Genomic DNA, 14040 nt, shown 5'->3' with positions numbered 1-14040 from the left:
TTTTAATTGTTGCTCATTGATTGTTAACCACATCTGTGCTCCTTTGTTTGCAGGTGGTACCTTTAAGATATATCTTAAAGGTACACACAAGGATGTGTGTGGATTCACACACACACACAGTCTTGGACGGTGTGTGTGCCAATGTCACGTTTAGTTTTGAATTACATGAGTGCTGGAGCTGTGGACGTGTATATCCTGCACTGGGTGTACTTTGACTCAAAGCCAGGAATGTTTGGGTTGGGTGAAAGCCAACTTGTCACTGGAGCAATGAATAACTTGAGCCTGCACGTGCCAACTAAGCGCCTGTTCTTTCTCTAAGTAGGCTAATGGTGTACAATAATTGGTGACCTAAATACATAAGAGTTATATATTACAATGTTATATCATCCATATAACATTGTCATCATTGCCGCTCGAACATTTTTGGATAAATGTTATTTTTATCAAAGCTAAATTACAAAGATTATGTTATTGATTATATTTTTTATGTGACTGATATTAGTTTCATTTCTCAGTAAATGAAAATGAAAGAATTACAGTAAGAAAATCAATTAGTCATTTCCTGGTTACTATGGTGTTACATGTAATCTGCATGGTAGATATTCAGAATCATAAAGATCACAAAGGCAAATGAAAAACAATACAACCATCATCAGAGTCTCTATCTCAATAAATCATGTTAAATTCTTCCAGGTTATCTCTCCTGATTGAAATAGCTTCTGCCTTGATTTCTATTATTTAAATGTTGGGTAGTTCATTTTTTTGTACCTAATCTGTACAGGTTTATTATTGCCAATCTAATACTGATTTGATTATGACAATTCAAACATTTGACATTTTTGGTAACATCTTTGTCTATGAGGCAGGTTTAGTATGCCAGCTTTTAATTGTTTCCTTATAAAAACTAACAAAACATATGCAACCACAGGATGGCTATAGTTCAGGAGGTAGAGCAGATGCATGGTTCAATCCCTGGCTGCTCCAGTATGCATGCCAGCCATGCATGGGCAAGATCCTAAACCCAGACAAAAAAGTGTTTGTGTGAATGGGCTCACCCATCCTGGTGGAGACCCTGAAGTTCTTTACAACAAAACAAAAGAAGATTAAAAGTTAGTATGCAGCCACTGTCCCCCTTCATGCAAGACTTATATGTATGCAATAAGAGTTTGTCTCTTTATTCAGCTCTAAAATAAAACCTGCAACTCTGTGTGCTCTTTTAAAATGACAGAAAAGGCTGTGAAAAATTTGAAAACTACAAATAATCACTTCAAATAAGCTTAAAAAGACACTGAAAACATCATCATGTTTAAGAGAAGGGAAAATCCACCATGTATCACCTGATAAAATACTTTACATTTCTAAGACTTTAAAATAGAAATTTAAATTTTACAAGACTTAGAGTTTGTAATTTAATTCAGTTCAATTGTATTTATATAGAACAAGATCACAGGTGCCATTTTGTTTTATCAACAGACGGAGATGGATTACGAACTTGCAAGTCCTGGTGTGCTCTGTTCACTTTCAACCGAGGAACTCTTAACAAAAATACAAGAGTGGGGCTTAGATGTCACCGAAGCTGAAGCTCAGCGTTTCAGAGGTAAGTTTTATTTAAAGAAAAACGTAGAGTAATTACTAATTATTGGTTTAGCCTAGCTTTAATTATATTAGCAATTTAGCTAGTTTCGGCACTCTCTTAGCTCAAATTATGTCTTTTTACAAACGTTTTACAAACGTTTCATGTGTAAAGTTGAGGTCACAGTTCTGAAAAATGAAAAATGTGTACACATAGTATTTGTATAAGTTTGAACTTATATATGTGGTTCTGCCACAGTCTATGGGTTCGGTAACCCCTGCGCAGCGGAACGGCACGAAATTTGATTCCCTGGTAGCTGAACCAGTGTTGCCAACTCCTCAGTAAGGAAAATCGCTATTGGTTGTCCTAAAAGTCGCTAGAAGTCGCTAAATGACGTCATCACCTAATTTGCATAATTGGTCATGCTAATATAATTGTAACCTATGTTGTTGGAGAGAGAAATAACATCGTGGAAGAGACATAAAGTGAGTAAAAAACGTCCTAAATGCATTTAGAGTTTATTTAGAACTACAAATTAATTTTCTTTTAGCAATTATTGTTTTTTAATGTCACAATTCCAACCTTGCTCCTTCACCGGGCTTGGACCGGCAAAAGTGACCGAAATAGGCACTCTGGTGGCGTTACTTTGTGTGTGTGTGTTTATAAGTAGTTTTAAACCTTGTGATCCACAAAACAGCATAAGAGTAAAAGAGTAAAAGAAGAACTGACTGCGTTACAGCACCCGCTGCTTGTTGAGAGTAAAAGCGATATGCACTTTCACGTCTTTTTTTAGCGACTTTTTATAGAAAAAAAGTCGCTAGGGGGTCTGAAAACTCGCTAAATATAGCGACAAAGTCGCTAAGTTGGCAACACTGAGCTGAACCAGTGTTGCCAACTCCTCAGAAAGGAAAATCGCTATTGGCTGTCCTAAAAGTCGCTAGAAGTCGCTAAATGACGTCATCACCTAATTTGCATAATTGGTCACGCTAATGTAATTGTTGTTGAGAGAGAAATAACATCGCGGAAGAGACATAAAGTGAGTAAAAACGTCCTAAGTGCATTTAGAGTTTATTTAGAACTACAAATTAATTTTCTTTTAGCAATTATTGTTTTTTAATGTCACAATTCCAACCTTGCTCCTTCACCCGGGCTTGGACCGCAAAAGTGACCGAAATAGGCACTCTGGTGGCGTTACTTTGTGTGTGTGTGTTTATAAGTAGTTTTAAACCTTGTGATCCACAAAACAGCATAAGAGTAAAAGAGTAAAAGAAGAACTGACTGCGTTACAGCACCCGCTGCTTGTTGAGAGTAAAAGCGATATGCACTTTCACGTCTTTTTAGCGACTTTTATAGAAAAAAGTCGCTAGGGGGTCTGAAAACTCGCTAAATATAGCGACAAAGTCGCTAAGTTGGCAACACTGAGCTGAACAGTGTTGCCAACTCCTCAGTAAGGAAAATCGCTATTGGCTGTCCTAAAAGTCGCTAGAAGTCGCTAAATGACGTCATCACCTAATTTGCATAATTGGTCACGCTAATGTAATTGTTGTTGGAGAGAGAAATAACATCGCGGAAGAGACATAAAGTGAGTAAAAAACGTCCTAAGTGCATTTAGAGTTTATTTAGAACTACAAATTAAATTTCTTTTAGCAATTATTGTTTTTTTTGTCACAATTCCAACCTTGCTCCTTCACCCGGGCTTGGACCGGCAAAAGTGACCCGAAATAGGCACTCTGGTGGCGTTACTTTGTGTGTGTGTGTTTATAAGTAGTTTTAAACCTTGTGATCCACAAAACAGCATAAGAGTAAAAGAGTAAAAGAAGAACTGACTGCGTTACAGCACCCGCTGCTTGTTGAGAGTAAAAGCGATATGCACTTTCACGTCTTTTTTTAGCGACTTTTTATAGAAAAAAAGTCGCTAGGGGGTCTGAAAACTCGCTAAATATAGCGACAAAGTCGCTAAGTTGGCAACACTGTAGCTGAATGCAGTTTACCGTTAGTGTATTAATGGTTTAATAAAATCACGTTTTTACATCCATTCCAAGGCCATCAACACACATGGGCGGCTGAATATAACGTTTAAAGGAAATATCTTGACGCCGCACTTGTTTAAAATATAACAAGGGTATAACAAGGGTGGCAGCTGGGGTTTGATAGTCGCGTTTTAAGCAATGTGGGAACTTTTTCAGCGTGTAATCTGAGCTTGTAATACAGTCCTGTGGGTGTTATCGCTATAAGTAATCGGTCTGAAAGAACAGACGGCAGAAACTGTCGGAAATCTGGAGAAAGGAGTCACCTTAGTAGTGAATATTAACAAATTACAGCATTCTAGTCTTTTTTTTCTTCCAAACTTGAAAGGGCACAAAAGCATGCTCAGACTCTGCTCTCCTGTGTCCAGTAGTCCCAAACAAACATCTAAATTTAAAAATGAAAACTTTGCATATCGAGAGGATTCACTCTAAAAATTTGGTTTATTTTATTTAATTTACTGATTTTTTTAATGAATATTTCTTTGAACTGAAAGAAGTTGTACAAAAGGTTTTAATGTGTGTGATATACGGTTTTACCCATGTAAAAATGTGGTGATAAATATCCTTAGATGGAATTTAGAGTTTGTACTACCATTTATCTTGCAGACAATGAGGTTGATGGTGACACAGTTGACTGCGGTCTTACTGAGACTATGGTTGCATACCTTTTCCAAGGATCCTTCAAAAAGCAGGTTAAATTCAACCAATTTGTGTCAAGGATGAAGGAATCTTCAGTGACGCTGACTCTACAGACTGTCTCTCCAGAAGACTGGCAACCATCTACTTAATCAACTTCAATAAGGTATTTTCTTATTTATAATGAAGTTAGTATGTCTGAAGCATACATGTTGGCCGTTATGCACTTTTAGGATTTAGTTAATATGATCATTGTTTCTACCATATGTATTGTTACTGTAGTGTTTTATACTTCAATTCATGCAATAAAAACAAACACTTAACTGTTTTCACAGCAATGAAAATACTTTGAGACTGCCAGCCTCTTTTGAAATTCCAAGATTTCCCAAAATCTGCAACTAAAACTGGACAACAAAGAACCGTGCCATAAAAATCCAAGGGACAGACACACAATAATCAGAGTTCTATATGAAGCTGTGGCACAGTATACTATGTAAGTTAATCAGGGTAATGTTAGCTTGTTGCTTTAGAAAAAGCTGAATCTGTCATATTGAAAATAAGCGCTACATTACTAAGAAACAATAACTGACACTTGATAAAGTTTGTTTGTCAGCAGTTGCTCTAACACTTATGTTTCTTCTGATATTACAGGTATCCCACAAATTCTGAATATGTGTAAGCTGTGAAGACGCTGGTAATGAAGTATCCTTTCCTCAAGGATTGTGAGGGAAATGGTTATGTAAGTTAAATTTAAAATTTGCATAAGGTTCCTTCAAGATTACAAAGTAAAAGTGAAGCTTTTTTCGATCTTGTTTTGTTAGTAAGACAATCTGTAGCCTCTCAGTAGGTTTGTATGAAGTATGTTTACTGATTCTTTGTTGGGTGTATTTTGTGTAGATTGTTTTTACAGTAACTTATGTTTCTGTTCAACAAGCACACATGGCATATGTCTTTGAGACGTAAATTCAAATCAGAGCGGGCACCACTAGTCGACAGTGAGGCAGTGAGGCATTGTAAGGAGAAGTTTGGTTCTACGAGGAGAGGGCAGCCTAATAAATGTCAACGAACAAGTCAGAGAAATGTTTGTCAGGTTGGTGTGAGGGACATCTTGAGCTATAAAATGTTCTTGCATCTGTTATTACATCTAAAACTAAGGATTAGGGATGCAACTGTACCCCTTTTTTCAAACCGAAACAATACCAATACTTGGATTAGAGCACTTGCTAATACAAAGTACCAGTGCTAATACTTCTACCTCACAAAAAATTATTAATTGGAAGGCGCTAAAAGAGGGTGAACTAGATTTAAAAAACAAAAAACAAAAAACATTTTAAATATGACTCCAAAACTAAAATTTCAAGTTAACAATTAAGATTTTATGTGAAATTATTTCAGAGTTTCCATATTTTAAATATTGGTTCATGGTATCGGTTAACTTTAACCGATACGAGTTCTTTGTGATGCACAGATCGTGTCAGCTCTAATTGTATATTTAGTCTTATGTTGGGTTTCTAATCTGTTTTGACTTTCTCTTCTCACTCTTGCTTTCTTTCAAGGGACCATGCGTCCAAGGAGAGGATTTATTATCCATAGACGCCCACTTAAAGGTCTTACAGTGCCAATATCAGAAGATGCAACCAGATACCATGGTGGTTCATAACCGTATGCAGCAAACGTTTGCTTGGCGGCAAAAAGAAATTGCAGATGGTATGCTTGTGGAGGATGTGTTGAAGAAGTACCCTTCTTAGGGATGCCTACTGGTGTAAGTCAGAAAGCTGAATTGAACTTGGAAATAGCTGTCACATTTAACATGTTTATAGTAGTAAATTTTATTTGCCCTTGACCTTGCTTTCTTCATCTGTCCCTCTTTCCTTTTTTTGTATGTTCATGTAACTTCTTACAGTATTGTTGTTAAATTCTATAAAAAAATAATTATGCAGCACCATACATAATTAATATCAACTTTAGATTATTTCATTTTCATACACTGTTATTTTGTACTGAAAATGAATTTTTTACTTGTAGCTGTGCAACGAACTCAGGTGGATCCAACCAACAACGGGTAATGTAAGCCAGCGATTTCGTGAAGGGCTCTCATGTGTTGCAGCAAAGGTGATTGACCTTACACGAGGGAAAACCCCACTGTACCAGCTCTACCTTGATGCAAGAGAGAGGCTCTCACTGATGACCTACCAGGTATTTGCTTTTTTTTTTTTAACTTCAAGGCTTCCATTTTATATAATTTTATAGGTAACCAGAAATGCCAGATAAAATGCATGGGTGATCTTGTGTTTTTTTTTTTTTTTTTTTTTGCAGATCTTGACACAAGGGCTGCACTTTCCTGCCATACGTCTTCAAGGAGAAACTGGATCTCTTTGTCATACTTGGAGAGGTGTGTGTATTAAAATATTTAGTCTATATAAAAGGAAAACAAATGTATCTTTTGTTAAGAGACTAAGATATTGCTTTCCTCTACCTTCTCTTTTGACTTCAAAGGTTCATCCTAAAACCCCTATCCAACTGTTCAGCTACTTCATGAAGACTGGAAACCAGTGTTCTCCAGAAGCGCTCAAACATTGTGAAGTTGGATGGCAGTGAAGTGTGCAGAACCTCGTGTATTTTTGAAGGAATCATCTCTTCTTTCTGCTTGTATTTTGTCTTCAACCTTGCTTACCCAAAACATCTGAAGAACACCCTGATTTTTCTCCAAAAGTACATTGTGAAAATAGATGAGGGTGAGGACCGGCCTCTGCCAATCACAGTCACCAGACAAATAAATCTTCTGTATTGACCACCATGCCTCAGCCATATCAGTGCTCCAAATGTGGCAGAAGAACCTTTAGTTTGACAAAGCTTATTCAGCACATAGGACTTATTCATTCCCATGACGCCAATTTTGATATAACTTGTGGACTCAGTGACTGCTGTTCTTCCTTCAAAAAAAATATGAATCTTTCAGACGACATGTGTATAGGAAACACAGAGAACAGGTGTTGTGTCCCCATAAAGACTTAGATGAAAATGAGCAGGAGGTAGTCAGTCCACACCCAAATGAATTTGCAAATGACATAACTGAAAATATTGAAACCCCTCCATCCTGGGATGAATTTTTGATAAATTTCAGAGACAATCTTTTCAAGTTCATTCTTAAGTGCAGAGAGAAAAATTCTTTACCAGTCTCTGTTCAGGAAGAAATTGTGGAAGACGTAAATTTTCTGATGTGTTTTTTCAAGGAGAACTACGATGCTTTTATAGCATATCATTTAGAGAAAATGGGTCTTGACGTGTCTTTGTGTCCAGAGCTTAAAAATGTCCTGCATTCAAATGAATTTTTGAGAAGGCTTCAACAGCTATTCGATCTCCTTATTTGGTCAAAGAACATTGCAAATCAAAGCTCAACATGACAGAGCCTGTTCATTGCAAATTAAGAGACTCTGTGGGTCATACAGTTGGCTCGTATTCATATGTGCCTGTTGATAAGGTGCTAAAAAATTATCTTTCTCATGAAGATATACAAGATCACATTTTTTCAAGTGGCAATTCGGAAACTGATGAATTTCTAACAGATTACTCTGATGGAGAAATCTTCAGACATCATCAATTCTTCAAGGATAACCCAAATGCACTGCGACTCCATTTTTATGAGGATGAATTTGAAGTACTTAATCCCCTAGGATCTAAACGATCCAAACACAAACTTAGTGCATTTTATTACACTGTAGGCAATTTGGACAAAAGGTACACTTCTCAGCAGAGACACATTCATCTAGCGTTATTGGTACGCTATTCTTTCGTTAAGCGGTGTGGTTGGCATGTTATCCTTAAACCTTTGCTTGATGATTTGGAAAAACTTTCCACTGATGGCTTTACTTTTACCATTGATAAAACTGAACACACTATTCATGCTGCTCTTGCAACTTTATCTTGTGATAATTTATCAGCTCACATGATTGGTGGTTTTCTATGTCATTTAACACTGGTAGAATTTGTCGGTATTGCATGGCTTCTTATGAAGATATGAAACAATCCTTTGAGGAAGAAAGCTTTGTTTTAAGAACATCAGAGGTTCACCAGTATCATCTTGCATGAATCCAAGAATTTCGGATGATAAAACAATATATGGTGTAAATAGTTCATGTCCTTTTGACAGACTGAGTTATTTCAGTGTTACGCAAGCTTTACCACCTGATGTAATGCATGATCTGTTGGAAGGTGTAGTTCCTCTAGTTATGAAACTAGTGATTTGTAAAGCCCACACTGAGAAGCATATTACAATTAGAGAGATCAATGAAGAATTGCAAAAATGCCCATTGGTCAGAATGACAAAACAAACAAACCAGTACAGTTATCAGAGAGACTTCAGAGTGTTGGTATTGTTGGATCAGCATCTCAAAAGTGGTGCCTGTTCAGATTGCTGCCATTTCTGATGGCAGACCGTGTGCCACCTAATTGTAAATATTGGCATGTTTTTCTTCTATGTCGTGAAATAACAGAGATTGTAATGGCTAAAAAAGTGCGAAAAGAGAATATTTTATTGTTGAAGTTGCTTGTCCATGAGTTTCTCACAAAACTGAAAAGTGTATTTGGGGATGTAATTACACCAAAGTGTCATTATTTAATCCACTATGCAAGACTGATTGAAATGTTCGGCCCTCACGTTTGTTATGGTGTATGAGATTTGAAAGTAAGCACCAGTATTTCAAAACGTTGTCCCGCAATTGTAGAAATTTTATGAACATTGCTACAACTTTGAGCAACAGACATCAGTTCAGACAGTGCTGGGAGTTTTCTAACAAAAGTTTACTTGGTGAATTTGAAAATGTTTTTGGAAAAGTGTGACTACACCATTTTGTCATTACCACTGGAACTGCAACAAGCACTGACAGTCTATTGTGGCTTTTCTGAAGTTGATAGTGCTAAGAAAGCTTTCCAGCGTGTGTCAGAAGTAATTGTGAACAGTGTCAAATACTATGTAAGAGATGTGTTTGTCATTGATGTACTGCATTCAGAGAAGATTCCTCTGTTCTGGCAAATTAAGTACATATTTAATATTGACACAATGTGGATCTTTTGTGGAAAAATTCTCATTCCTCTGTTATATGACAACCATTTTCATTCATACAGTGTTAGAGTTGATAGTGAATGGACGTTGCTAAAACCTGGACAGGAAATTGATGTTGCAGCTTATGACACATACTCTGTTGATAACAGTTTGTATGTAACAGTTAAGTAATGTATTTAAGAAGGTAATAAATGTGACAAGTATATTTTGACTTTGTATCTTCAATTTTTCAAATCTTGAGAGGAAAAATATAGGAAATCTGTGTGTAGATACTGAACCTTTAGAAAGACATTTTGTACTCCTTTTAGGGTTCTTTTTAAGGGTACAACTTTGCCCTTTAAAGTACAGGTTTGACGTGTAAAGGTACAAATTACAAGGGTACAAATCAGTACCCACAGTTTAGGGGTACAGAACGGTACCTTAGAGGGTACCACCCAGTTGTACCCCTATAGGTACATTTCTGTACTTTAATTTCTGAGTGTGTGCTTGCTACGTGGGAGCTCACATTGAGCAACAAAAGTAAAAAAGCGATACAGTCCAATCTAAAAAATATCTCAAGGAAGAGTTGTTTATGGTGGAAAATTGGTTCAAACATCAGCGAGCCTTGTGTTCAATTTAAAAACCCTGAAAACCTAATCCACATCTTACATTCAAATTAAACAATATGTTGTGTTAACAGCTCCTCTACTGATAAACACTGGTCCAGGGATTCTTGATACATGTTTCTGATAGCCAGTGCACATGATATAATATCTTAATGATGTGGTTCTGTAGAATTGTAACAATAAGTGGATTTTCTTTGCCCCAAAACACCCACAGTCCTTTCTGGTTGTGTGTATTACTCTGTGCTTCATAAATATCTGGCAGCACTTATTCCTCAAACTGTGTTTAAAATGTGAGTTATTTGGTACATTCCTGAGTTTTCCAAAACATTTCATCCAGATTTGTAATCTTACTTATTTCATTAACATTTCTTTTAACCATTTTTAGCTAGATGTCAAACATATGAAAGACTCTTAAACCTAATTATACAACAACAGTGGTATAACCACTCTCAATAAAAGATGCCCAATAAACAAGTGTGCACCAAGCACCATAATGCAGGCTTTTGAACTTTATGCTAATGAGTACATGAAGTGTACCTCTACCTCTATAGATGAAAAGAGTCAGTATCATACCTTCTGGATCTGCTGATTTCTTTTTGATGTAGCAGCTCTTTTACTTAGCCTGTATTATCAACTGCAGATGATGAAATCCTCTTTGTTTGAGAAAATGTCCTTAAACTATTTTTGTTCCTACTTACTGAGTTCCCAAGCTACTTCTCTAATAAGTGAATAAACTGTTTGAACAAGAAATCTATCATGGTATCATGGCATGGATGCATGATATTGCATCCATCTCACTTGGACTACTTGTTTCAAGGCCAGGTAGCAGAAGTACATTGAAGCTCTTATGCCTTCAAACTTATATTATTATAGATGACATAAAGTTTACCCAGTGATGCAACTGAGCAGTGCTTTAGGCCAGCTGACACCTCTGCTGGCCCTGCTAGGCACTTTGATCCTTGCCAGCATGCTGGTAACCCTGCTGGTCAAAAGGCTCGCTGCCAAAACTTTGGTCTAGGAACTAACCAGATAAAAAGGATCAATAATTTTAAATCATTCATTATTCAGAATTTTTAATTGTAATTTTTCATCTGAGTGGCTTTTTGTTTGAGGTGTGTTTCTGTATTTATGGTAAGGTATGTAGTACATTTTCTTTAAATCTAAAGAAAATGATATATGCAGTATCCTCCTAAGACCCGAACTCTATCATTTTTAATTTGTCTTTGCTATTTGGGCTGATTGGGACCTGATGAATGTAAAAACAAGGAATTACGTTATTTTTTATTTTTTTTAAACTTGATTATTGTTTCCACATGTTTCCACATTATGTCCACATACGAGGACATTTGCTTTAAATTTCAATAGAACAGTGGCAGCATAATGTCCTCGTAAGTGGATATCAGGCCCTTGTAGAGCAAAATTGAGTATTTTGGTCTAGACAACCCAAAATGTGATGTCTATACTACATACTGCATACTGCATACTACTAATACTGCAATACAAAGCAAATAATTGTTGCAATAATAAATGTCAATAATATGAAAATGAGGGACATCTATGAATGTGTTTGCCTGCTTCCGTGCAATACATACTACATTTTAGAGACCATATCCTTGTCCCTCTCTCTCAACCAACACCAAACTTACAAAATAAAATTACATTTGCATTATATGCGATATGTTTGTGCGACATTTAAATATAGTTACATGTTACTATTTATGCTTGTCAATAATCATCAAGCAAGTGTTGAAATTTTGAAAATCATTAAAAAGCTTATATTTAACAAGTTTATCTCACAGATCTTATCTGTCTTGCTGCAGATAAGAACATCTGCAACGAAACTATGCAATAAAATATGTTCTGTTGATAAATTCTAGGATGTGTCATGGAGCTATAAGTGCATCAAAACCAAGGGGGGATTTTGAGTATGTGTTTCTTCCATCTAACCAGAAGCTACCTGACTGGCCAAATATGAATCAATCTGCCACTGTATCAGCTGGAAAAAAACAAAACAAGGGGAAGGGTTTTTTTTTTTGTTTTTTTTAAATGGCTGTGTCACAGTCTGGCTGAGGCAGACTGTATGTGTTTGCAAGAGAGGACTCAAACGCAGACCAAAAACTGAACGTGACGTGGATTTAACAAAAAACAAGCCGTTTATTGAGGCTAGGAAACCAGGTACAAACAAAGGGCATAGGTGAAACTAAACAATAACCTAAACTGGGTGAACTAAAACTAAACATGAAAAAAACCTTAAACATGGTGAACTGACATGGCAACCTGAAGTTGTGACGTGGATGAGCAGACGACCTGACAAGGAATGACTGAAAGCACACGGACTAAATACACACAGGAGGATAATGAGGGAAGTGGGAACACATGGAGAAACAGCTGACACACATGAACATAACACGTCACAAGGAGAGAGTAAAACTAAAAACATTGAACATAGGAACACAGGACCCCTTCAAAATGAAACAGGAAACAATGAGACACAGACATGACAACGTGAACTTGACAACATAAGACTCACAGACATGAAACACATGAAGGGCAAGGGAGACTTCACAGGGGTTGAAAACACAAGGGGGAACTAATAAGCAAATGAACATAGGAGACCTAATGAGCTTAAACATACAATAAACATCAAAAGAACTAAAACTCAAAACACTGGGTCATAAGACCCAGGATCGTGACAGGCTGTAACGTTCCTTACGTGAATTTGTAGGATAAAAATTTTCAGTTTTGGACTTTTGAAGTTTTTGTACACAGTGTGCTCTCTTAGCTGTTACATTTCACAATCAGCAAACAAAACATTTTACCAGATGAGTCACTGTCAGTTCATACTGATCATAAACCACACCTGTGCTCAATTGTTTGAGGAACGAGTGGCACGTTTAAGACATGACAAGTTTATCTGAGAACAAAAAAGGCTTGGCTTGATAACACTTGGATTTTGATCGAATGTTCAGCTTTTACTAATGCTGGGTTTTTTCCTCCTTCCTGGACAATAAAAAATATTTTCTGTTCCAAGTACACTGCTGTTTTTCACAGCCACATCACAAAATGTCACAAAATAGGTTATTATAAAATGTAAAACTAGTACAGTGAAGAAGATCATATAAACCTTGAAAAAAATTAAAATTATAGTTAAAGAAATACAACATTAGTCACATGATAAAATCTAGCTTCTCTATAAGAAGATTCTTTATGTATCTGTAATACATAGTGAGCAATAACATGTCATAATAAAATGTCAGTCACCTCTCCACTCATTTCCTAGAAAAATGAAACCTTTAAGACATAATAACTTTATTTGAGAACAAGAAAGGCTTGGCTGGATAACACTTGATAAAATGTCCAACTTTAACTGGTCCAGAGTGTTTTCCCTCGCTTTCTGAACAATAAGATGTTGTTGCTGCAAAATCATTGCCCCTTTTCATAACCACATTAAACATTTAATAAAAATCTTAGTGTAAAATGTACAATGAAAGCCATAAACCCTGAAAACAACACACCCATAAAACTACAAAAGAAATGTTCAAAAGAACAAAACTATAGACTGGAAGTAGTAAAACAATGCAACATTTGTGGCATGATCAAATGTAGCTTCGGGCTAACAAGGTGTACTAAATGTTTATGATAACTGTGACAATTTATTATAATATACAGAGAGCAATAATATTTAATGCAAGTATCACAATTGCTACTTCTGTTCACATAAATCATATGATTACTGTAATCCTGAGTGGATTCACAAAGGACTTGAAATGAACAATAAACTCAGATGATTCTTTTCATTATCATTATGCAGGTGAATATTGATATGAATATATTTATATTATACACTATAATGAATATGCCATTCAATCAGTCTTATAGTTCCTTATCTGTGCTTAAATTTAGGTATAAACCTGACAGTTAAAATGCAATGCATATTCATTTAATTTTTAAATGAATAAAGATGCTGCTTTCAGAGGTACACTCATGATGAGTTGAAAAACAGTGCTTATTCTCTTGCTGTACTGTGCCATAATGTGATATGTAATACAGCAAATGCCTGAAATCGAATCAAAAGCAGGTACATAGGTAAGAGCACAAGGAAGTACAAATATGAAATATTGCTCTACAAATGATTAA

General features: G+C 36.1%; 2 long non-coding RNA genes across 2 annotated transcripts; both read left to right on the top strand.

Annotated features, from left to right (window-relative positions):
* Window positions 1–1453: 1453 nt before the first annotated feature.
* Window positions 1454–4609, top strand: LOC120441383. The gene is made up of 3 exons (XR_005614036.1): window positions 1454–1597; window positions 4207–4402; window positions 4572–4609. It is a non-coding gene; the product is annotated as an uncharacterized LOC120441383 (long non-coding RNA).
* Window positions 4610–4629: 20 nt separating this feature from the next.
* On the top strand, window positions 4630–5958 carry LOC120441382. Its single transcript, XR_005614035.1, has 4 exons — window positions 4630–4729; window positions 4888–4975; window positions 5171–5326; window positions 5793–5958. It is a non-coding gene; the product is annotated as an uncharacterized LOC120441382 (long non-coding RNA).
* Window positions 5959–14040: the final 8082 nt, after the last annotated feature.

Source organism: Oreochromis aureus, linkage group 8 (genome assembly GCF_013358895.1).
Source record: "Oreochromis aureus strain Israel breed Guangdong linkage group 8, ZZ_aureus, whole genome shotgun sequence".
NCBI classification, from domain to species: domain Eukaryota; kingdom Metazoa; phylum Chordata; class Actinopteri; order Cichliformes; family Cichlidae; genus Oreochromis; species Oreochromis aureus.
This window is presented reverse-complemented; position numbering and strand designations above follow the sequence as displayed.